Source organism: Hirundo rustica, chromosome 5 (assembly GCF_015227805.2).
Source record: "Hirundo rustica isolate bHirRus1 chromosome 5, bHirRus1.pri.v3, whole genome shotgun sequence".
NCBI classification, from domain to species: Eukaryota; Metazoa; Chordata; class Aves; order Passeriformes; family Hirundinidae; genus Hirundo; species Hirundo rustica.
Genome location: NC_053454.1, coordinates 57,932,571 through 57,956,810, shown reverse-complemented (window position 1 = coordinate 57,956,810; position 24,240 = coordinate 57,932,571). Strand labels below are relative to the sequence as shown.

Sequence of the window (24,240 nt, the reverse complement as noted above, 5' to 3'; positions counted from 1 at the left end):
TTTGGGGTTTTTTGTTTTGGTTTTTTTTTTGGGGTCTTTTTTGAAATAGAAAATATGTATCCTGACTGGAGCCTTTTTAGAGCTTGTCATATTGAATTGGCATCTATGCCAAGATAGGATACATCCAAGAGAGGATATTTTGAAATGCCTGATGGATGGGAGGTTATCCAGAAGGACCTGGACATGTTCAAGAAGAGAACCCATGGGAACCTGGTGAGGTTTAACAAGGTCAAGTGCAAGCTGCTGCAGCTGAGTTGGGCCAACGCCTGGTATTCATAGAGGCTAGGGGATGAAGGGATTGAGAGCATCCCTGCAGAGAAGGACTTGGGGTGCTGGTGAGTGAGAGGCTGGATGTGAGCCAGGAATCACGAACCGCAGCCCAGAAAGGTGATTGTAACAAAGAAAACAAACCCAAAAAGCAGCATGGCCAGCAGGTGAAGGGAGGTGATTCTGCCCCTCTGCTCTGGTGACACCCTATGTGCAGGGCTGCATCCAGCTCTGGGGTCCCCGCACAGGAAGGACGTGGACCTGTTAGAATGGGCGTGGAGGAGACCATGAAGATGACAAGAGGACTGCAGCACCTCTCCTATGAAGTCAGCCGAGAGAGCTGGGGTTGTTCAGCATTGGAGAAGGCTCCAGGGAGACCTTATAGAACCTAAAGGACCCACAGGAGAGCTGGGGATGGACTATTTGGCAGGGCCCATGCGGGTAGGACAGGATACAATAGTTCTGAATTGAAGGAGGTTCGATTTGGACTAGATAGGAGGAGGAGGGGTGATGAAACTGTAACGTTACCACCATGAGAGGTGGTAGATGCTCCATCGCTGGAAACATTCAAGGCCAGATGGGACGGGGCTCTGGGCAACCTGATCTGATTGAAGATGTCCTTGCTCATCGCAGAGGGTTGGACTGGATGAGCTTCGGAAGTTTTTTTCCCGTCTAGCAGCCCATTCTGTTTCTCTGACTCTGTGACATCCTTGGTGTCCCTGCCTGCCCATGAGACGCGGTTGTGCCCCGGGATACGCGGTTGTGCCCCGGGGGACGAGGTTCTGCCCCGGGGGACGCGGCTGTGCCCCGGGATACGCGGTTCTCCCCCGGGGGGCGAGGTTCTGCCCCGGGTTACGCGGTTCTCCCCCGGGATACGCGGTTCTCCCCCGGGATACGTGGTTCTCCCCCGGAATACGCGGTTCTGCCCCGGGGGACGCCGTTCTCCCCCGGGATACGCCGTTCTCCCCCGGGTTACGCGGTTCTCCCCCGGGAATACGCGGTTCTCTCCCGGGGGACGCGGTTCTCCCCCGGGATATGCGGTTCTCCCCCGGGATACGCGGTTCTCCCCCGGGAATACGCGGTTCTCTCCCGGGGGACGCGGTTCTCCCCCGGGATACGCGGTTCTCCCCCGGGATACGCGGTTCTCCCCCGGGATACGCCGTTCTCCCCCGGGATACGCCGTTCTCCCCCGGGGTACGCGGTTCTCCCCCGGGATACGCGGTTCTCCCCCGGGATCGCCGCTTCCCGCCCGGGCCCGGCGTGTGAGGCGCCCCGTCCCGCCGCTAGATGTCGCCGTTGCTCTTCGCCGGATTCTCGGCGCCCACGCAGGGAATTTTTGGGAGCGGGGCATTCCGTGGAACCGCAGGGTCCTCAGGGCTGGGAAAGGACCTGTGGGACCGCCGAGTCCAACCGCTCACACAGCACAGCCGGGTCTGTCACTAAACCGTGTCCCCGAGTGCCGCATCTACGTTTCTTTTAAATACCTGGGTGTGACCCAAACACTACCCTGGGCGGCCTGTCCCGATGCCTCACTCCTTCAGTGAAGAAACTTTTCCGGATATCCAAGCTTAAATGTCTCCTGGTGCATCTTGACGCCATTCCGTCGCCTTGTTGCTTGTTATCCCGGAGAAGAGAGCCACTGCCTACTGGCTACAGCCTCCTTTCAGGGAGTTGCAGAGAGCAGTAAGGTCTGCCGAGCATCCTTTTCTCTGGGCTGAACACCCTCTGCCACTCTTCCTTCGCAGGATTTACTCTCCAGACCTTCCCCCAGCTCAGTTGCCCTTCTCTGGGCTCGCTCCAGCACCTCAGTGTGCTTCTTGCAGTGAGGGGCCCAGAACTGATCCCAGGATTTGAGGTGCAGCCTCACCTGTTCCAAGTACAAGGGATGGTCGTGGCTGTGGTCCTGCTGGCCACAAAACACACCCCAGGAGCGAAGGTCCCTCACAGGCTCCAGGCATGTCTGACACAAGCACCCGTGTGTGGGATAGTTTTCCCAGAAGTGCAATTTTGGTTGGTTTTAGCTAGAATTGGTGTGGGGGGGGGCATGCTTCTCCTTATGGATACAAAATCCGCATCTTCCACTGAGTTCGCTATGCCTGAAAAACACAAGTGGAAATAGCGGACTTCCTTGATTCTGATCTTACTGGAACGAGTTATGGTTGTCTCAGTGCCAGAAAATTAGCCAATATCACGTAACTAAGTTTATCTTTGACAGAACTTTATGCTGCCATTTGTTCTGAAGTAACACATCAGGTTACAGGTCCCAAACTGGTAGAGAATCGTTGTTTGGGCTGGAAGCAATTTTTAAAGATGACCTAATCCATACCCTCTGCCATCAGCAGGAAAAATGGGTTACACTTTGATTCAAATTTTGAGTATTCATCTCTCCTATAAAAGTTTATAGCATGTTGCATTCAAAAATCTGGATTAACAAAACATTATTAAAGCTGAAAAATCAAGCATGGTTGTTGAATTTTACATTGTCCATGCATTCCTTGTTTTCTTCTTCCCACAGAAATAGAAATTACAGTGCCCCTATATACAAACACACATTGCTGATTTTTGCCATGTCAGTGTGTTTTCACCTTTACTAGGGATGGCCCTTACCTCACCAGCATTCAATGCTTTGTTTTTCATTGAAAAAGATGAAATATGAGATTCATATCCTGTGATGCTGACTGAATTATTAATTTCTTGTGGACTCTTCTGTAAAACTTCACAATATGCATACAAAATCAAGCAGTGTTACTGGGCAACATGGGCGGTGTTGTGAGACAGAGTTTAAAATTGTCAAACAGCTGTAATTCTGGTGATCTTAGTGAGATGTCTTGAAAAAGCTTTTCAAAGCATTCTGCATTTTTATGCTATATTAGGTATTCAGACAACTACTGTAAAAAAGTAAACTTTGGCTGAAACTCTGAGTACTCAGCAAACCTGGTCAGATGTTTCACATGGGATGTGTAAGAACTTAGAGAGTTTGTGGTCATCAAGTCAGTTAAGGTTTCTGTTTCGTTCTGCCTTGTGTTATGTACAGAAGCAGGTACAGAATCTCATTTTTAAGGCAGCATTCAATTGTCTTGACCCCAAGAATTTTATTTTTTTTTCCCTATAGTGATCTCCTGATTTGCCGCCCATCTTCTGCGTTATTAAAAAACAAACAAAAAACAACAGAAAAAGAAATGAGACAAAATTATAAGGACAGTAGCATTTGTTATCCCTGTAGTGAAATGTGCATCACATGGAGCATGCACAGAAGAGAGCCCATTAAAAAAAGAGCAGGCATTTTTAATCTTGATGCTGCTTTCTTTACTTGCAAGCATAATGTTGTTTTTAATACTTTGTGTAATTCCCTGGGTTTTTTAGCAAAGTAAAGTGAAAACATTGAACTAGATTTTGTGGAATCATAACACCCCCCACAGGGGTCATCAGCAAGATGGCAATCTCTGGATGCATCTGACAGCCATCTGCTGCTTGAGCTAACACTGCTACTGACAGCAGTAGCTGGGAGTTAGTTTTTATGCTGCCTGTCAGTAGAAAGGAGGAAAGGGTGTACATCCTGTGGATGCCCTAACCTCCTGCCAGGTGTGGAGAAATTTTCCCATCCAAGTTTCTGGGAAGGAAGTCTTGGCTGGTGGGCCGGACCCTCAACGACTGAACCTTTCTGTCTGATTACTCCTCCTTTCCCTATTTCAGCCTTCCATCTCATCCTCTTCCCTGCAACTGTATTTTTCCCAGTATTCTTCCCTCAATCCTTCTTCTCACTTCTCTTCACCATTTGTAGCTACCACAGTGCTCTCTGCAGTTTCCTGGCTCACTTTTGGTTCAGCTCTCCCCGAGTTGCTGTCTTCCGAGCCCAGCCCTCTCCAGCATTATACTGGATTAGCTGATGTCCCTCCCAAGCCTACAAGTTTCCTGTTACCTCCTGATTACTCCTGATGTCAGGCTCTTACCTCAGCTAGTAGCACACTTGCCCCTCTGCTTGCCATTTCCATTTCATTTCCTCCAGCTCCGATGTCAGTTTCTCCCACCCCATCCTGCATAACAGGGTCCATTCCAAGACTTGGACCAAAGGGCATTTTCCTGAATAGGGCCTTCCCTGCAAGCCAAGTTACTTCCCAGCCTGTGTTTAAGATTTTATCTTCAGATCTGATAAACTTTACATCCATTCTTCAGTGTATCCTTTCCTAAAATCAGTTCTCACAGAAGACACCTTCAGAGCTGTTTGAGTGAGAAGGGAGCACAGTCAAGGACTGTCTTAGATTCTGTCTCAAATTTTGTTATTAAGTCAGCTTGGTCATATTAAAAGGGGACAGAAAGGGGACAGCACATCTTCCAGCTCCTCCTATTCAGTGCTAAGTGTCACAGTGAGGCCAGAGGGGACGATCAGAACTTCTTGTTTAACTCTCACATGCTGCTGGTTTCTGTATTACACTCCCTTCATATATATTGGAGCTGATAAATTGAATTTTGGCACTCAGATGATCGTAGTTCTTTTAACAATGATTGGAAAGCCTGAGGATAAACACACAGGCTTGTCTGAGAACCAGTGTGAATCACTGCCTTTGTCAATATGATGGTGTTTTTCTGGGAGCTGACATGATGGCAGTGTGTAATACAGTCAGGATCAGATTAGACAGATGATGTCATAGCATGTATGTGATGCTTTCTGTCACACTTCTTGTTGCAGGGCTTTTTTCCACTATTTTCTTCCAGTTCATCAAAAATATAAAACATGAAAAATCTACTAATACTTTGAGAGTACTTGTGCAGTTTTCTTTTTTTATAAAAGCAGAAGTGAGGGGCAAACTTTATTCTCATTAAGCTGAATTTTATTTGATCCTCTCCTAAGTAGAGTGCCATTTAAATATTACATTATAAACCTGCAGAAAGTAAATAATGCCACTAAGGACATTCTCTGAAAATTCATAAATGTTAAGGACTGTGATTTGGTTGAACTTAAGTCACTCAGTTTATGTCAACTTATCTCAACAATGAGAATATGGGTATTTTACTTGGAAAAGCCTTAAAATATTTAGACATTGAGTGAGATAATCTTAGTTAACTAAGTCTGATTTTTATGGTTTTATGCCTCATGCCCAGACTTAACAGATTTCTAGAATTTATGGTCTCTTAAAGCTGTATCATGCTTAATTTAGAAACAATTTCATGAGTTCTTAGTGCATTAGTACACACCACTATCAGTTCAGGATCTGGAGTGTTCAAGTATCCTTTGCCTTTGAAATACCCTTACATATATGAACTCTTTCAGAAATTTTCATTTTGAAATATCCTCTTCTGAAACAACTTTCAAATAAAGAAGAAATACAAAGAAGTTTGCTGGCTTCGTAAGAAAAACAAAATTTGCATCCAAATTCTAAATAGGCCCAGCGTATTAGATGGACAGAAGGTGATGACTGTGTTTAAGTTAATATTATTATTTCTCTTCTGAAAGAGCGCCTGGAGACCCCACTTGAGGTCAGCTGCCCACTGAGTATTACATATCCACAGAACAGCCCCTGCTATGCAGAAGGTCAGACAAGAAGGTGTTCTAGAGCCCCCTGACCTCAGCCTATGAATAATGGAAGACTTTTGCTGCCCAGTGTTGGCAGTGAAAACACACCTGGCAGATGGTGAGGAGACATGGAGGTGCCCTAAATTCCCACTTTACACCTGGGTGATGGAGACTGATAGGCATCTTGCCTGGTGTCTCACAGGAAGTTGAGTTAGTACCAAGATTTAGACTGAGCTTGGCCGTGAGCCTGGCCTTTCCCTTACAGTGTTTCATAGTTCATAGACTGATCTGTGCTAAGGCTGGATACAATTACCAGCTCCTCTTTAGTTCCATTTGAGGAAGTTATACTGCTATGAAGCAATCTTTGTTGTCTCCACCTGTAAAGGATGCACCAAGTCCCAGCCTTTGGACTCCTGTAAATGTGCTGGAGCAGAACTTTGTGGTTAACTTCTTCTCTAAGCCCTTAATGAGGGCAGGAAACAGCCTCATGCTAAGCAACTATATTCATAAGTGCATTTAGCAAACCAAATAAGCAAACTTCAGCAGTGATGCTTTCAGTGTAAATTCTCATCAGGGACTCACTCTTCACAGAGGAGCCTGCCCTTTGGACTGCCTCTGTCCAAGTTTTAAATCTTTGCGGTATCCCTAAGGATTCTCACTACACATGAAGTTGGAGTTTCTCTGCCTGTCCCAGCTCCTGTGCTCTGCTTTCTGTTGTTCTTAGAGTGGATTCTGCAAAATACAGGAGAGGGGGTAGAAAATGCTGCTTCATCTGCTCAGTGGTTCTGATATTTGGTTCTGACTAAGGAAACCTGGTATGTGGTCTGACTAAATGTGTCCTGTGTCCCCGAAGAATGCCCTTGTTGCCAAGCTCTCTCTCTGGGCTAGGACTGTGCTCACTTCCCTTTATTCGCCACGAAATGCAGCAGGGTTCCTGATTATTATTCTGGGGCTGTTTTTTGAATCTCCTTTCAGAGAATCGACGTTTCTCTGTGTGTTAGCTTTAGGAACACAGCAGCACTTCACAGGGAGGACCACGTAACCCAGTATTTGTGTCTCGTGCGGAGAATTTTCCATGGATCAGGTTCCAAAATGTGAACTGGAAACAACGCACCTTATGCAGGGGAAGGCAGAGAAGAGGAAAGTTTATTATTCTTCCACACATACGCAAATCTAGAAAAAAATCATCTAGAGAAATGAGTGCTGTTAAAATAATTGTACTAATACAAAATATTTTTAGGTATTTCATGTTTTTTTTCTGTTGTAGAGGAAGAGAGCTGCTGCGCTTTCCTTGCTTCAAACCCTAATGTTACATGATGCAAATCTAATTCAGGCTTTACAGCTAAGATTTCTGATGTAGTGAGAAGTGAAAATGATGGTGGAATTTTCCAATATTTCCTCATTTGCTTTTTCTGGATCTAATTGCATTTGTTACTGCCTGAGTTGCATGCAGACTCTGCAGCTGTTTTTCCTCCCATGTAGTTGTGATCTCTTTAATATTTATTTTTTAAGTCCATGGGAATACTGCAAAAGGGACAGAAGTTGAGATGCAGTTACAAGGGGCTGTTTAAGGCTAAAATTTCTTGTCAAAATTCTGCATGTCCCAGACCACAAAAGTAATCAGGGTAAAAACTTTCTTGAAATGTATTTTCTCTCACATTTGAAGCATGAGAAAAATGTCTTTCTGTCACAGTAGCAATGGGGTCACTAGCAGGAACTCAAATGACCAAATGCCCTAGTTTTCATATTTGAGTATTCTGGGTTTGGGGTCTTTTTGTAGGGTTGTCAGTTTTGGTTGAGGTTTTTTTTTTCTGGTTTGCTCTCAGCCAGAATTCAGGACATGGACAGAGCTGAAGTAAAATGAAGCCATTTTTATTTGAGAAAAATTAGAAGAGTTATTTTGAACAAACAAAAATGGCTTTGTTTTCTCTGCCTGTGTTCTCAACAGACATTGGTCTTAATGGATAAGAGAGTTTCAGGTTTTCTACTTCCTAAAACAATTTTGAATTTTTCATGTAATCAGAGGCAAATAAGCATTAATTCCAGATGTGTTTTCCTGATTGCTTCAGTGGAAGCTTTGAGGTTGCTTTATGTTGTTATCATGGAGGTTTGCACCCACAACTGATTGCATGCTGTATTAGAGATGAAGATAAAAACAAGAGTAGTTTGAAGAAGACAGAGATGCAGTTGCATTATGCAGAGGTGCATATAATACATGTGTTTTGCAGGTTTGATAAGTTAACTCCTGCTTAACACACATGTGTGTCAAACATTGCAAAGCTGGCACTAGTTTTGTAGCAGCGATTTAAGGTTCACAGACTGCTGTTCTTAACTCCTCTGGAGTGCCTTTGGGAAAATACTGTGTATAATTCAACTGGCTTTTGTGTAGTTTCAATTGGACTTACTCTGTGCACAGTTTATCCATGTGCTTGGATGTCAGAGAAGTGCAGGTGGGATATCAGCATTCAATTAGCACATTTAAAAAACAGCAAAAAAAAAAATTCTTCATCTAAATAATGCTTTATTTATTTTGACTGGATAGCTGAGCTTTTAAATCTTGTATGAAATTCAGCCCCAGACAGTTTGATGGGTGTTAATAGTTTTTAAAGTTGTGTGATGTTGAGTTTCTCAAGATTACCTGGTTCTTAAAATGTTTCAAGGGAAAAAAATATATATATATACAGAAACATTATTGAGGATTTATTCCATTTCCAGGAGAGAGGGGGGGGAAAAGAAAAAAAAAAAAAAAAAGAAAAGGAGAGGAAATCTATTATTTAAGGAAGAAATACAGCCAGTGTGATAAAAGTGCCTCCCCACGTCTTGTGGCCAGGTGCTACGTGCATATAAATGTTTCACGTTAAGCTTTAAGATCAAGGAAGAGTCTGTGGGGAACCTTGTTTCCTGGAGATCTGCTTGCTGGAGTAGCTCCCAAGTACCGACTTCCCATTTTTTATTTGGTTATTAAGGATGAAAGGCTACATCGTTTTCTGGAACGGCGTTCCTTGCATGCCATTATCTTTGTCCACAGCTGTGAAACATGCATTTCTATAGGTTCACGTGGATGCTTAGCCTCACTCAGCTTAGCCACCGTGACTCCTGCTTTATGTAAGTTTAATTCAAAGGATCACCTTTATGTCGTCCTGTAGACTGAAGAGAAGATGGATGGTTTCATTAGTTGAGAAACTGTCTTTTTTACATATAGCTGAGTATCGTGGGTCTCCAGCCTATGTAATGCAGGGCACTCTCTGGTACTGCTGAAAAGGGAACTTGGAAAGTCTAATTTTCTGCCACGATTCACTCTGGGCAATGCGTGCGTCTGTGCAGCCTTACATGTGCAAATTGCCAGTATGAAGTTTTGCATGTTCCAAATATGTACAGAACCAGGAGGAAAAATGTGACTGCAAACCTTTTGTAGTCAGTTTGCAACAGCAAATCGTCCCTAGGATTAGAAATTCCAGCATTCACCTATTCATCACAGCTGCTCTGTGTAAATATCCCTTCCAATAAGACTTTTTAAAAAAAAAAGAACTGGCGTGATTTAGAGATATTTAAAATACAGGAAGCTTAGCAATTTTGGGGTTTTTTTGCTTGGATAAAAATCATGATTTAACTACATATTTTTAAAATTTAGCTAATTATTATATTTCTAGTAAACGCTATCAACATGATTGTTTCTGAAGTTAAAACCAGGCACTCTCTAAAAATCATCTTTAAAAAAAAAAGTGTAATAAAAAATTTAAGTTAAGAAATTACTGCAAAATCTTATTACCCTTATAAATGACAGAATCGTGCTCTATCATGCATGCTGCTGTAAGATGGGAAATAGTAATCATTATACAGAGGTAACAAGGAAAGCACAACAGATGCAGAACTTTAGAGTGAAACAATATGCTTCAAAATGAGCAAAACTTAGAAGTTTACCAAGGGTAGGGGGGAGAAAGAGTAAGAACAAGCTATTTGGGGTTTTTCAGGGATGAAGGATCCAGCCTACAGATATTTCTTCTACTCTGACCTGTGTGCTTCTGTCTCACTCTTCAATGAAATTGAAGGTACTGAAAAACAGGTGTCAGGGAGTTGCTTGGGGAAAAGTTAATAATGGCAATCTACTGTCTGGAGAGTTTATGCCTATGCATTTTCTCTAACATGACACTCATATCAAAAATAAACTGAACTGGTCTATATTCTGTACTCTTCAGACGTCGTTACTGAATCCATTTCCTGATGGCTCTGGGGAAGAAAAATCGTGTTGCTCAAAACCAGGGACAGGCTGGCATTGTATAGAAAGGAAAACATATTTTTTGCCTAACTCCAAGTTTTCTTTGTGGAACCAAGAAGCCCATATATATATATATGTATGTATGTATATGTATGTGTGTGTATGTATGTATGTCTATATGTCTATGTCTGAGTGCATCTATATATGTAAAACTCATACTACTTAACTCTTCTGACACAGACATCCAAGTGCTGCCAACTTTGAGCTTAGTTTAGAGGATAAACACAGATAAAAGCGCAGTAAGCAGGGACCTGCTATCCTTGGCAGAGGAAGGAGATGGACACTGTGTGGTGCTTTGCCCGCAGATTTTTGTTGCTGTATCTACTTCAGTTTCAACACTGGCTTTGGAATAGTTCAGTCAAGTTTCTGAAAACAGTGTAGGAGTAAGAGCTCAAAGATTTCTCACAGATTTCTTAGACCTGGAAGGGAACATAGCCTAACATGAATAGAAATGAGAGCTTATGCTTCTAATTTGAAAATACATTTCCTACCTCTAAGGATGTGTTTGAGTACACTGGGGAATACATATAATTTTGTGAATACCTTCACTAAGAGGAATGATGCATCCTAAGGGTTGTGTTATCAAAGGAGCTTGAATTGAAGCCTCCAGTATCTTCTACTTTAATATATCTTTGGATGGCAGGTCAGTACCAGTAAAGGTAGCAGGAAAAAACGTTTTCTTAACTTTTCTGTAAAGCATGGCAGGCAGTAGGGTTCCTGAGCATTTTAAACAAAAACACCTCTTTTGTGGGGCCCTGTGATACACATTCTGCTTTGCTCTCTGCCACAGACACTGTATTTCGGTGCAGTTAAGCATTTTGTTTATTTAAACACTTGTTACGTGGTTCATGGCCTGACATAAACTGAGTGTTTGGTGAGCAATTCTGAGCTGGGATTCCATGAAATGGCCTCTGTGACTGCAGGGCGACTGAATTGGTGAACAGTGCGAGGGCCTATGCCTTTATTTTACACCTTTATATTTTTCCTTCCCTTCATGCACTCTCATTCTAATTTCCTACGTTTCTTCTGGTTTGTTTGGGGGGTTTTGTTGGTTGGTTGAGTTTTTTCCTCCAAGAAGTTTTTTGATTAAACTGAGTGTTTAATATTTTCCTTTTCCCCTGACTTTTGTTAAACTTAACAGATACATCAAAGTAAATATTTTTATTTCTATTATTCCCTTTTTATTACTGTATACTTTCCCTTTTTTTATTGTTTCTAATCTAGTGCTTTTGATTCTATCACCTTGTCTATCTCATATTCTGTTATCTAACCTTTATTTTCCTTCTCTACTTTTCTCATTCTTAATTTATCTTTAATTGTTCCCATAGTATGGTGTGATTTTTTTTTTCTGTCCCTCCAAAATATGGAATAGTTTTATTTCTGTTTTTTATTAATTCAAGCCTGAAAAATAATTTCGTTTTGTTTATTTTATTTTTTAGGCTCAGCTAATCCTTCTCAACTTTCACACTGAGGGACATGGAGGAGTCTTGTACTTCTGTGCACAGTTTGCTGGTATTTGGCTACTGTCATGAATGAGGACCTGCACTCAAAAATTTTTTTAAAAAAATAAAGAAAAATCCTAAGTGAAGGGTCCTGGAGAGAGCCCCTTGAGAGCTGAAAACCGCCCTTCCCTGGTGTGAAAGACCCGTCATGTACGCTGCTTCTCGCAGGTCAGCGGTGCTGTAAGGTAAACCTTTTTTGTTGATAATATTTGTTTGGTTGTTGTTGATTTGGCAATGCTTTGGTCTGTTTGTAACTATGAATTTCAAGGATGTGTGCTGGAAGGGAAGGGGAAGTTTTAAAAGTAGAGTTCCTGCTTGGAACGAGTACCCTAAGATAGCCAGAGCTTGGATTCAGCTGGATGCACCCTCGTGCTCTCCCTGCAAATGGAAGTGCCTGGTCATTAACACAGCGAGTCACAGTAATGTGTCGTGATCTGATCTGGCATTTGTAAGGAAATAGAGTGGCTGGCCTTGGATACTTCTCCTCCAGGTCATTTGTCCTAGCGATAAAGGGAGTGCTTGCTCCCCAGAGGAAGCAAAGCTGCCCATTATGTCAGCTCACACCCTGGAAAAGGCTACTGATTCCTGTGCCTGTGTTTGAGATGTGCCCTCTAAACGGGGTCAGTGTTATAACTGGGAGGGGGAGCAGCTTCAGCTGTGAGTGAGTGCTCAGAGAAATGGTATAACTGACTCCGTCAGAGGTGAATAAGGGATGTTGACAAGCAGGCTTGTTTTATATTCGCTTTAAAAAAAAATACATATATAATGATTTGTGTTTTGGATCATTGATTTATGTGTCAGGCAGATGAAAAGCAAAATTTCTATGATGCCCTTATCATTATTCTGACAAGGACTGCTTTTAAGTTAAAGAGTGATAAAGAATGCCAACTTTTGACATTACTAGAACAGCCTTATCAACTTTAATTTTCTTTTGTTGTCTTCTTGTCAAAGAAAGGCCATTAGAGATAAATTATGATCTCAAACTGGTTAATCGAGTCACGTGCATTTTTTTTTTCCCCCCCCCATAAATTACCCCAGCCATCTTCCCAAGCATTAGATAAACCCAACGAGAAGCGAGGCACAGAAAGCAGAAACCGCAAATATCCAACATCATCCCTCCTTGGGCCGGGGGTTGTGAAGCTCTGGCGGAGCTGCCCGCAGCTGAGGCTTTGTGCCCCGCGGCACAGATGGATGTGCGGAGCCCTCTGCTCTGCTCTGCTCTGCTCTGCTCTGCTCTGCTCTGCTCTGCTCTGCCTGTGCTTCGGCTCTCTTTGGTGCTGGCGGCGCGCCGGGGAGCGCCCGAGTGCGCTCGGTTACAGCCGCGAGCAGGAGCGCGCCCCGCCGAGCCAGGCGAAAGTTTATTCCTTCCACCGAATCAGGGAGCTAGCGCTCTTGTCATCATAGATCAAAGCCGACTGACCTCACGGCATCAGCACCGGCGTGCTTAAAGCGCAGAGTTTATACGTAAAGCTGGGGAGTTTCGTTTCGACCAGCCTGTGTGTCTACACTGGTTTACATTTCACGTGAGGAGTAGCTGTGCAGATTGTGACGATTTCATGCGAAAGTTTGTTTCTTTGCATCGCAACTGGGCTTTGGTTTTTTGCCGTTCCAAAGCTGTAGATTTCCCTTCTTTATTTATTTTTCTTTATTTTTCTTCTTTCTACTAATTTACCAATTTGCTGAGTGTTCAGCCGTGGTGTTTTCTGTAAAACATTATTGACAGCTAATAATAACTTGCACCTCTTTAGCCGGGCATAGCCGGTGTTTTCAAAGCCTTTATAAGCATTGCCTAAATCAAGAAGGCCAATATTATTCATGAATTTTGACAAGAAAACCAAGCTAGAAAACAAAATCAGATTGTTTCCTTGAGACCACAAAAAAACCCCAGGAGAAAACACATATCTTTTGACACCTATTCCTATGCTCAAACATAAAATGCTTGGGTTTTTCCAAATACATATATGATTAGCATTATGATTAAAGGATTATGGTTAACATTCTTTTGGGAACAGGTAATATGACTTCTTTATATCTGTATTAGAAGTTTTCAAGTGTAATTTATCATCCTGAGTATAATAGGACTGAAACAGAGAGGACACTAAAAGAAAAATCCTTCCTGCAGCTCAGTTGGATGCTAGCAGATATATAAGGCAGTATGTCAAGTGTAAGAGAGAAACAAAGAATTGGCTAGAGAAGATGTTGGGAAAATCAGCAGAAAATATAGAAAATGACAGGGGGGAAAAAAGGGAGGAAAAATGTGAAGAAAGACAACTCAGGTTGGATTTATTTATACCCAGGGCTAAATTATATATTATAGATACTACATGCAGCATATAATAATTAGATTTTATTTAGTAAAATAAGGACATAGAGCCTAGAATCACCCAAATTTGAAACAGAAATAAAAATCATGTTTCCTATCACAGTATGTAGACTCTGCTGTCAGCTTACCCTGTTTTTAATGCATAATGGTAATGGAATGGAAATATTCTGTATGCTTCTCTATCGTGATGTGATGTATCAGTGTGTGTCATAACATATCATATATAATATGTGCTATAAGAATTGAAATATTTGGAGAGAAAATTAATTGAGCAGCATGAGTAGCAGCATACCTGTAGAAGGGCAGAGGCCCAGAGTAACAATACCAGGCAGAGCGTTCTTATAAATATCATCACCCTGTATTTTAGCTTATAGACTGTGTTTGCAGTATCCTCTTTCAAGATTTTGGTATCACAGAATAACTTTGTGTGTTGAGTAACTTTCTGCACCAGTGATTCCATCTGATGGGGATTCAATTGATTTTTCACCTCTCAGCATAAGAAGGCCCAGACTGTGCCCTCTTGCCTGCGGGTGTTTGGTGGCACCAGCAGTAAGGGATGTCAGGAGAAATGCTTTTAGGACAAGGGCAGCCAGGGTGGAAATACCACTGAGAGCTTTCAGGTTTCATGGAACTGCAGACATTTTTCAACTGAGCAGTTCAAAATGTGGATTTCACACAGAAAGAAGCTGTGCCTGGTAAAAATCTTGACTTTTTACATAAAACATTAAGAGAAAGGGGTGTTACTGTTGCTTAGTTTGAAGCTGCATGCATTTTCTTTTACAGCTGCATTTAATACACACAACTCTTAAGCACGAAATTAATTAATATTATTTTCTTAATCCTCTTAAAAGATAATCCTGAGAAGGATATCTCTCCTGGGAAGAGCATAAGGTTAGGGACCGATGTGGGAGCAAAGCAGTTGATGCTATGTTGGGTGAGATTTTACTTTCTGTACATACTGTACCACCAGGCAGTATATTTGTATTAACTGCATTTAATTGCTGTCAGGGCATTTAAAACTTCTGGGCAAACTTAGAAGAATAATATATTCTCCCAGTGTCCTTGCTGCTCTCCTTTGCACCTCTCTGATCACAGTTTCCTAAAGTGAAATGAAAAGAGGTAGAGGCCAGTGGGACTGTAGTGGCATTGTCTGTTAGTGAAATAAAAAATGGGACCACCAGGACCAGGCAAGTTGAGAAACATCCAAGGTTTGGAACTGGATGATATCCATTTTGTGAAGTGGGGTGGGGACTAAGGGCAGGAAGTAGTAGTGGAATTTATGTGATCATGGAAGACTTGAACTTACCCAAAGAACAAAAAACATCTATTGAAAAACCAGATATATGAATAGAGTAACTTCTTTTTCCCAAATTTATTCCAGTAAAGTCAGGTTTTGGATATTTTCTAAAGTAACCTATGGATATTTTCTAAAGTAACCTAAGGTAGATTTCTTTTTTTACCAAATGACCAGTGAACTAGCAAAAAATAATCATATGTTATACACAGTTTCACTGAACAGCAAGACCTAAAGTGTCTGGACATAAAACTATTCTTAGAGCAGGTTCCATTTTGTCCAAGTCTCTCTCTGAGAAATGTGAAAGATAAATCCACAGTTCTGGGGCCTTAGAAAGGCAAACTGAAAAGCTGAGGGTATTTGGTGAGTGCTGGGAAGCTTACGTCTTTGAATGGGGCGGGGGGGGGGATATAATATTTCCATATAATAACTCTGAATCAAAAAAAGTTTTAGCAGCAACCAAGATGATACTATTAGGAAGAAATATAGATCTCCTTGGAATGAGAGTCATCCTAAGCTGCGTGTTAAAAGTTGAGAGTCGTCCTAAGCTGTGTGTTAAAAGTGAGAAGAGAACCCAGAAGGAATGCAAAAGGGGATTGATTAGGAGGAAGAATTATGCCCTGGAGGTTAAAAGATACAGAACTGAAACAAGAATGGCCAAAAGCTCTGCTAAACCAGACTTTACTAGTCATTTAAGTTCCCTGCAGGGTTCTTCAGCTTTGCAAACAAAAATTGAACAAGGAGGAAAAATCCTCATCCTATGTCTTTTCCAAGGAGCATGCCAACCCTGAATAGAGAGATGTGCTGGTGGCCTTAAACAGCACCTCACACACCTGAGAGCACATCCCTTGGTACTGAGAAGTGCTAAAAAAAGGACTGTTGTCCCAATACTTCCTTGTGCTTTCTATCTTTGCCAAAATCTGCACCACTGAATATTTTGGAAGAACCTCTTCAGGGGGCTTGTTTTATTTGCTAGAGTATCAATAGACCAATCTTAAGACAAGCCCTCTGGCATGCCATTCAGAGAATTAGGCTGTACAGGACTTGCATGTGGCCTTGCCGTTTCAAGGAGATAATTTGAGACTGAAATACCATTTAACATGAGTGCCAGGTGAGACACTCTCACTTCATATCCATAGGAGCTCCCCTCAGAATGAACCTATGGGTATGGACAGAATTTACTGGTTGTGCAATTACTCTAAGATGCTAATAAAAGCTTTGCCACTGAAAGTATTAATTAAAAATTCTATCCTATTTTCTCTTAAGAGTTTTCAAATGATGTTGTTAATCCTAGTTAAGGGAAAACCTTAGTAGACTGCAAGCTTTGATAAACCATGAGAAAAAAGAGAAGCTACCACTATTGATATTGCATGTTATTTCTATAACATTGTGCAACAATATCTTCATCTTGCCCTTGTTCACTCTGCTCTGGGTGTGTCCTCAAGTTTCCAGCATGATTGCAAATATTCTTAAAGCAAGACTTCAGCATCTCCCTGGCTTCTGTGGTATGAGCACCGTCTCTTCTGCCCTGGTTCTTGTCTGTAACGTGCTCTTGCCGCGTGTCTGAAAGAACAGTGGATTAAAGTGAACTAGAACTATAAAACATGCTTTGTAAACAGCACAATTTCAGCAATGCTGCTCATAGTGTTAAAGTACAGGATTAGGGGGTTGTTTTTCTTTGTTTTGTTTGTGTGTTTGGGGGAGGGTGTGTTTTTACGAAAAGGATGAGCTTCTGAAATGATTGTGCATATATCATAGATACTCCAACACATCTGCCCTTCCTGAGCTCCTGTGTCTCTGAGATCCATATAAAATTTGACTGGGTTTTTTTTTTTTTTTTTTTTTCCCCTTTATTTTCCACCCTTAAATATTGTAAATCAAACACTCAACACGTTCAAAACACATCAGTCCTTTGAATCTTGCTGGAAGACTCCCTACTGTGCTCTCTGAATTTTTAAGCCTTTCAGCCTCTCATATGACAAGCGTGTTTTCTTCCAATGGGCACGTGCGCAGCACAGTCTGTCGGATCTTCCCCAGCGCTTGTCGCTCACAACAAACTTCAGCTTTGCTCACATCAACCTCTTTTTTGAACGCTGGGAGCGTTCAGGCCTTTCTCAATGAATCCTGGAACCATCATTTTTGCACTGGAAGAATAAATGCAGATTCCTGTAGCCCCTTGGTCAATCTTTGCTCACATTCAGCGTTGCTTGCAGGCAAGACTGTGGTTTTTGTTTCAGCCTGGCTCTGTGGGCTTCCTCTAGTGGTCTGACCACGTCAGACACTTCCTTCTGAGGGGGGAGAGCTGGAATTTCCCAGGTGCCTCACAAAACCTTTAATGAAGTGTGTAGCACAACCATTTCATTACAACATATTGTGTACTTTTGCCTTTAATAACTGCATTCCTCATCTAAGATGTCTCTATAGCTTTCAAAAATGAATTACAGTGGTATTATTTTTCTCAGAATATATTTTTCCATGACAAGAATAGCACTTTCCTAAACTATTGTATTTATTAGCAGCCTGTTACCCTCTGACACTACTGTCATTTTCATCAGCTTGATAAAGTGAGTATCATTTAAAATCTCTTTAAAAATTATTAAACCAGTTTTCGTGGTTTCTTTTTTGTTATTTCTGTTTCTTTTTTTTTTTTTTTTTTTTTTTTTTTTTTTTTTTTTTTTAATTCTGATTGGATGGCAGTCAAAAAATCAGATTAGCTCGAGGGTGAAAGAATTTCCTGTGGTGGTACAGAGGAATCTCGCTGCCTGGTGAAGAACAGGCTGAATTAGAAGATGTTGTCCATCTCCAATCCAAATATGAAACTCAGTGCTGCTCTAACTTCAGGAGGAGCTGCTGGCTTTGCTTCTTTGCTCCTTCATTGTCTTTTCACATTCCTTTCATTTACTGTATTTTTGTAGCCACAGGAGATGTGAAGCTATGGATAAAGATTGCATGTAGAAGGGGAAGAAAAACTTGTTAATTACCTAACTTTGTTCATGGCAGATGAATTTTACCCCGTTAGTGGAATATCATCACATCACAGAACAGTTTGGGTTGGAACAGACCTTGGCGATCATCCAGTTCCAGCCCCCCGCCATGGGCAGGGTCGTCTTTCATTAAACCAGGTTGCTCCATCCAGAGCCCCATCCAGCCTGGCTTTCAACACTTCCAGGACTGGGCATGCACAGTTTCTGTGGGCAGCCTGTGCCACTGCCTCACCACCCTCACAGTACAGAATTTCTTCCTAATATTTAATCTAAACCTGCTTCTTTTCCAGTGAAGTCCATGCCCCTCCTCCTGCCACTACCTGCTCTTGCCAATAGTCCCTCTCTATCTCTTCTAGGCTCCTAATGATGGCATCAGGGAATTTGTGCTTTAAAAGAGAAAACAAAACATTAAAAATATGATTCATACATTGCCTCTCTGTACCTTACAGTATCTCTGCCTTAAGTAATCATTCCTAATTTAATAACCAAGTTTTTAAAAACAGTTAAATAGTTACTGGTGGACAGAACTGTGAATTAGTTACCACTGGCACCTCTTAGCTAGGCTGTGGAATTAAAAGCAAAGAGATTGAGCTGCCTTTTGATCCAAAAATCATCCTTCTGAAATATGCTCTTACATCTTTGGAGAAATCATGTGTGACCTAGTTGCAGTGGACAGGGATAGGATGCATACTACTTCCAAAGAGGTCCTTTCAGTTCAATCCCCTGTAATAAGTGTCATTTTGAAAAGCCTCACCCACTGCGTAATTCAAAGGAGTTAGAAGAGTTGTGATCAAAATAATTTCATTTCTCTTATAGTTGCATAAAATTCTCAGAACAAGCTATTTCTTTTTTTAAACTCTGGCTTTATTGACCATATCTTAATTCTGTCCTTGGAGCAGTAACCAGCAATTCTACATTTTAAACAATCTGTAGTAAAAGCAGTCTGTGATTAGCCTGACAGCAAATTTTGTCCATTGCTATCCTACCTCAATGTTTTCGTACTTTCTGCTGATGTCTCTCTCTCTCAGTTAATTCCTGCAATGGAAGGAAAAAAAAAAAAAAAAAAAAAAACTTAGAAAAATTTCTATCATTAAGAATCAAGGAATTATGTCAATCAAATAGAGAAAGAAAGAAATCAAGCAAGGAAGCTGTGTAGACTGGTTTCCTCGTGCAAGTCAGAGACGAGGGGGACGTGTAAGCACTGGAGCATTCCAGGTCTACCAAAAAATGTGAGCTTGCTGAGTGGATGGTGCACATCAGCTAGAAATGAGCATCTCTAGAGACAAATAGGCAGGAACTGCAGGAAACAGCAGCTTTTTCACTTGCAGGGATGGAGGTATCAAAGCTGAAAGCGATTTCTATAAACCATAAATAAAGGTGATAATGTCTGTGAGAGCTGTGCATATTGGGTTTTTCTAACCATTTGTTTGAATGCTTCATAAAAACTGAAACCAAACAAACAAAAGAAAACCCCACCAGTTTCTGGCTATCAAATATAACCAGTCCAGCAAAAAAGTAAATTGCTGAAATCTGTTTGAAGGCTGTGGGCTTCGACCAGGGGGTGATGGAAGGGTAACCTGATCCAGAAGGAAGGCTTAGTAGGAGTATCAAAATGGATTTGAGCACTTCCCCTCTGTAATTGTGACACAGGTATTCAAAGATGCTTTCTTTTTATTTCATGGGTTTTTTCCAAAATGGAGTCGTATCTTTATTTTCCCTTTCCCTATATCAAATTCCTTCCTTTCCCTAAATTAAGTACTTTTTTTCATATTGCTTTTGATCCAGGCAGCACTTCAGTGGTTTTTAATCTGTATTTAGCATCCTGAATGCTTTGCCAAAAGTTCTTGACACTCTGCTGCAAATCTAATACTGAATCTTCTCCCCTCATCTGTGACTTGAGTCCAGAGAAACTCTAGTGGAACCTAGAGAATGTGAAACCAATGTTTCCATGTATTTCAAGCAAGACAATGGTAAATTTCCATTTTAGTTTAAATGTAACCTTGCTCTCCACCCCTCCCCCCAAACCCTGAAACCAGTAAAGGATAAAATAAGAGGAGTTGATCTGAAGAGTTACATCAGTCAAATGGTTCTCCAAAGCAAGGCAGCAGCTCAAATACAATTTTAGCACCTCTGCCTTTCAGAACTCAGTTGGATGTAATGTCTACATCAAGGAACTGACAGAATGAAGCTAACTGGTGTGAAAAAAATCCACTCCTTCTGAAGAAGCTTCTAAATACCAGTTGTCTAAATCTATTGATAAGCAGGGATGCATTATTAATGAAGCCTGCAGCCTGCCTAGTGCTGCTCAGATGGTTCAAGCATTTAGCAGGAAATATTTCTGTGAAGTGCTGCACGGAATAATGACAGTGTCTGTCTTAAATCGAACAAATGACTGTAGCAAGCTCTGGGGAGGCTCAGAGCAAGCAGATGCTTTCCAAGTGAAAGGCAGTGGGGTACCACCTGCTGTAGGCAGGCAGGCAGGAACAGTCCACTAAATATTGACTTGTTAATAATTCAAGACAACAGGAACCCCTAGCTCTTCGTGGATGGCACTGCCCCTTCATCATGTGGCTTTTCATCACCCTAATGAGCTACTTGAAGAATCAGACACTGAAGTGTCTTGCAGATATTCCCCAAAGACTGGGACTCAAGCTGCCATAATTCTGAATGAGAAGTTTTTGGCAGTACACAAAATCAAGAGAATTTTTAAAATGGCAGGAGCAGTGCTTTAGGTAAATATTTCTGCTTGCTCTGTAGTGACTCAGTCTGCAGCTTGTACAGCTCCTGGGGCAGAATGTCTACCTTTTGTGACATTTCTGCGGCTAGGAATAATTGACATTCCAGTTTATTAATGGTGAATTGATAGTTTTATTTGCAACAAGGAAAATCTACAAGAGGTTATTCGTGACAGGGATTCTCAGTTAATACTCTGTAAAAATGTATTAGTACATGTTTGAGACCCTCCACAGTTCCTACCTTCACCATGGATGTAAAAGCAGCATTTTCAAATGAAGACTCTTCAACTGAAATATTTGAAATTGAATAACCCGTTAAAAATTAATAACCTCCCAAAAGTCAGCAAAGCTTCTATGCAGAGTTTGTGGGCTTCTTGGTTTGCAATCAACAACAGTTTGCCCTGCTGCAGCAGTGCAGTTTATGATGAAATGCAGGAGCTCCTGTGTTTGTAGTACATATCCTGCTGATCAGTGCTGTTGCTTCTCTTCCAGATGCAACATTAAAAGAACCTTCCCATTCATTCCCTGGGTTCGACTCAGGATGTTTTTCTCCCCCAAATATATAATTTATTTTTAATTTTGAAATTGTGTTTCTTATTTGCATGATTTTCCCAGCTGTCAGAGCTGGGACCACTTAGCTACCTGACTTCTTTGCAAACTTCACTGGATATTTTGCTTCACTTAACCAAGCTGACAAAACTTCACTTCATGAACAGTCTTAATTCCAAGTGAGACACAGTAGGCTCTCTCATAAAGCAAGTGATTATCTATGAGGAACTTAACCCTGAGGAACTTAAAATTACATCAAATTCACTGGTGCTGCTATGTGTCGCAGTCAGTGAAAACTTCTTGTGGCTTTGCGGCACTGCGCACAAAGCTCTGCTTGGAAGAGCCAGGAGTGTGTGTGACATTCTCTGCTGCACTGCCAAGCCTCTTTCTGCTTATGGCTTCCCAATTTTTTTGGTCATCTATATGCATTCATAAAGGTCAGATTTTCCAGGACTTAGAAAATTATCTGGGCTCCCTTATGCAGCTGCCATTGCTACACTGATGCGAATATAACCCTTCCTTCTGCCCCTAGAATGCAATTGCTTCTGCTACACAAAACTCCTGCCCTTTGTATGCAAAAGAGAAGCAATATGAGCTTTTACTGAAGTTTTTTTGTTGTCTTGTTTTCTTAGACAAAAACCTGTTTTACAATAGATCAGTTATCTGGTCAGACATTATTGCTAGAGAGTATAATTTCTTCTGCAGCTTAAAAACCTCTTTATCCTACTTGCTAGTTCTGGGATAAACTTGAAATGCCAGAGCATTGGCCTGCTGGAGTGTCCTAGATGTCTCTTTCTCAATTTTGCTAAGTGGAGATTACTGGTACTTCTAAAAATGATGCATATTCCCTGTGACTTCAGATAAGATAAAGATGAAAAAATGTCAAAACTTCTCATGAACATGTAAAACCAGAACCAGATGTGTATTTGTATTATGTAGCTATCTGGAAAACTTGAAGATACTGGTAGATGAGAGTGCTAATTCTTATGTATTTGCTTGGATGAAAAATATGAAGAGTGAGGAGTCTGATTCAAATCTTTTAGTGGTGCCACAGGTGCTAATATTTTGTAATTTTGTGGGGGTTTTGTTTGTTTGGGGGTTTGTTGTTTGTTTGTTTTGGTTCGGGCTTTTGTTTCGTTTTTGTTTTTTGGGGGGGGTTTTGGTGTGGTGTTTTGGGTTTTTTTTGGTTTTTTGTTTGTTGTTTGCTTGTTTGTTTGGGGGGTTTTTGTGGGGTTTTTTTGGTGGTTGTTATTTTTTGGGGTTTTTTGGGTTTTGGGGGTTTGTTTTGTTTTGTTTTGTTTTGAGAAAATCAGGTATTTAAAAGCCAAGATCAGGGATTAGACTGCAAGAAAATATAACCAGGTAACAGTAGGTCACAGACACATGTAAGAAAGGGAGTTAGCCAGCATCTCTCATCTTTCTGAGAGCTCATTTTCTTTGTGGCAACAGCTTTTGCCTTCCTGTCCTGTCTCCACAAACTTGAGCCAACAGATAGGAATTAAAGCCTATTAGTAGGTTGCAATATTCCTAATTTTTTTCCCAACCTTTTTCTCCCCTCCTGGCAAGAAGAGAAGTTGTGTTTGTCATAGTGGCCAGAATAAGTAACCATGTAGGTTCCATGGACAATTTGAACATTTAGTGATATTTGGCTATGTTGTTCAAACAGAGAAATAAAGTAGTTTAGGGCTGAATGTTTTACTTTATGCTAGTAAATCCAGATGGATAATAAACAAGTGAGGAGCTGTACGGCTGACCATCATTTATGGTGAACCACCTGGCACCTGCACAGAGCTGTCTGGATACATCCTGCCTTTGCAGACAGGAAAGCAAAGGGGAAAACGGCAAGAAATTTTCAAGTCAGAGGCTGAAAGTTTCATCCCCAATTTTATTTTCAAATAGATGTTACTTTCAAGGTGTATGACTACAAAGTGGCACCTACATGTTTTTCTTGCCTACAATGGTATTACTAAACACTGATCACTTTTGTGCTTTCTAAATTAAGCGGTGGGATAAACAGCAATCTGTTTTTCTCACAATATTGCTATGTGTTGTCACATCTTGAGATGTCAACAGAATATGTGACACTGCAGAAGAGCTCTGTGCATGCAGTTTGCATGTTTCAATATGCTTCACAAGTAGGAGCAATAAATTGCCGAATTCCTCACCAACACTGCCAAGCAGACAGGATTTAAGGAGGAGAACATAATAGTGTGATTCAGGAGCGCCTTTGATCATGGGAAGCTTAAGCTTTTGAAATAACTTGCAACTGGCTAGCTTAGAATGAAATTTTTAAAGGCTGCAAGGATCTTAAAGCCTTCAAAGGTGTGCTTTCTGTCAAAAATGGCTGTGATTGCTCTGCTGTGTGAGGCTTTTCTAGCAGGAGAAATGCTTGCCTGGTACATCAACATTAGCATCTCTGAATGCCAGAGAAGTGCTGTCAGTAAATGAGTTTAAATGGCAATTGGGCTCTGTAGCCCTGCCAGGGCCCCATCGGTGCAGCCACCAGACAGCATCTTGGGGTAGATGCTGCAAGGGTCTGGGAGAAAGCACAGTTGGCAGACAAGACCCTGTCCAACCCCAAATACCTGTTTGCAATCAGAAATTCCACAGGCTGCGCCATATTTAAGTCTGAGCTAGGCATTTCTTAAAATGTTTCCCTGTGTTTTTAACCAAGCTGAAAGTAAAGCCTTCATTTTCCAATTGCTTTAGTATGATCAGAAACAACACTCCAGAAATCTCTACCAAAACATCAGAGGAATCCCAACACACTCTTCTCAAAAGGCTGAAAAGGGAATAGA

At 41.4% G+C, this 24,240-nt stretch overlaps 1 long non-coding RNA gene across 1 annotated transcript in view; it reads left to right on the top strand.

Moving 5' to 3' along the window:
* Window positions 1-24,240, top strand: part of LOC131378554 (uncharacterized) — a 177,145-nt gene that overhangs the window by 113,607 nt on the left and 39,298 nt on the right. The window contains exon 2 of the long non-coding RNA XR_009207845.1: window positions 11,495-11,742. This is a non-coding gene — a long non-coding RNA (uncharacterized LOC131378554). The remainder of the gene's footprint in view (window positions 1-11,494; window positions 11,743-24,240) is intronic.